Source organism: Octodon degus, unplaced genomic scaffold, assembly GCF_000260255.1.
Source record: "Octodon degus isolate 3935 unplaced genomic scaffold, OctDeg1.0 scaffold00021, whole genome shotgun sequence".
In the NCBI taxonomy this organism is placed as follows: domain Eukaryota; kingdom Metazoa; phylum Chordata; class Mammalia; order Rodentia; family Octodontidae; genus Octodon; species Octodon degus.
In genome coordinates this window covers 19,297,892-19,299,648 of record NW_004524597.1, presented here as the reverse complement: position 1 = coordinate 19,299,648, position 1,757 = coordinate 19,297,892, and the positions used below count along the sequence as shown (strand labels likewise).

The 1,757-nt window shown below is 41.1% G+C and overlaps 1 non-coding gene across 1 annotated transcript; it reads left to right on the top strand.

Annotated features, from left to right (window-relative positions):
- Positions 1-1,380: 1,380 nt before the first annotated feature.
- LOC111815820 lies at positions 1,381-1,509 on the top strand. Its single transcript, XR_002820454.1, has one exon. It is a non-coding gene; the product is annotated as a small nucleolar RNA SNORA11 (small nucleolar RNA).
- The last annotated feature ends 248 nt before the right edge of the window (positions 1,510-1,757 follow it).

Here is a 1,757-nt window from a genome sequence, read left to right as displayed (position 1 = left end):
TTTGTGGAACTGGGGATTGAACTCAGGCCCTTGCGCTTGCCAGGGAAGTGCTTATTCTACTGAGCTATCTCCCCGGCCCTAATATTTCATATTTTTAAAGAAAACTGGAACATCTGAAGCTTTGTCCTACTTGCTAACATAAATAGGTTTTCTCAGTAGTTTATATCTTTAGTAGTCAGAACAAATGAAAGGACCAGCCAAATAGTTCAGCAGATTAAATCTCCTGCTTAGGCGGATGCTGGGTTCAGAGGTGTGATCCCCGGCCTGCCATGCTGGCCCCATCCCCAGGGCATACTGAGATGGCAATTGAGATTGAGCATGGTGGTGCACTCCTGTAATCCCAGCTCTCGGGAGGCTGAACACAGGTGGATCACTACAAGTCTGATCTATGTAGTGAGACCCTGTATACCCTGTAGACCCTTAGTAAAATACAAAAAAAAAGAAAGAATGAATGAATCTAGGTGTAGCTGAAGCATGCCTATAATCCCAGTACTCAAGAAGCTGAGGCAGGAGGATTGCCATAAATTTTTGAGGCCAGCCTAGACTATATAATGAGTTCAAACCCAGACTGAGTTACAGAGCTAGACCCTGTCTAAAGAAGGAGGAGGAAGAGAAGGAGGAAGAGGAGGAAAAGGAGGAGGAGGAAGATAAAATATGGTTTCTCTCCAATCAAAATTCTTTCATTAGGGCTGGGGAGATAGCTTTGATTCCCAGTACCTCATGCCATGCCAGCCCCCACCAAGCCAGCCACCAAAACTGGGTGGGGTGCGCACACCTGTAATCCCAGCACTGGGGAGACAGAGACAGGACAGGTCCAAGCTACATAGTAAGACCCTGTATCAAATAAATAAAGACAAAAAAAGAGAATTATTTTCATTTATTTGAAGAATATTTGAACAACTAAATGCTTTATCATGTTGCTTACATAGATAAGTTTTCTCTCCATTGAGTTTTCTCTCCATTGTAGACTCCTCCCTCCACTTGAATGCAACTAGAACATATAAATGTTTTTTCCACATGGTTTGCACTTATGTGGTTTCTCTCTAGTGTGAATTCTTAAATATATTGAAGAGTAGCAGAATGACTGAAGGCATTACCTCATTGCTTACATACATAGAGTTTCTCTCCAGTGTGTCATTTTATGTTTTTGAAGGACACTGAAAGTTTTATAAAGGCTTTCCCACAATGCTTATATTTACGAATATTTTCTTCAATGTGAACTCATTTGTGAACTTGAAGGAAACTATACTAAGTGAATATTTTCCCACACTGCATATATTCTCAGGATTTATCTCATGTGAGTGCTATCATGTACTCGAAGACCACTGCAACTTATGAAGGCTTTCCCACATTGTTTACATTCATAAATCTTCACTGTGGTGGGTGTGCTCAGAGCAGGTGGCCTGAAGAATGGCTTCTATGTTTACAACACACCCAACAGGAATTTAGGGTCACTGTGACAAGGGGCACAACACTTGTGACTTCCCTGTGAGCAAAGGTCTCACACATGTACTCCGTACACTTCCACATGGCTTCTGGACAGTACCAATGGGACAAGGCTCTGCAGCACTTAGTGAGGAAGGCGGGCATTGTCCACTGATCCATGGTGATCCATGGAAGTCCTAGAAGTAAAGACTGAATTTCTATTTTCAATAAATTAAAAATAATTATAAATAAAAATAATTCTTCTTTCAAAAAAAAATCTTCACTGTGATGTGAATTCTTCTATGTAGTTGAAGGAGATGGAAGATGAGAAT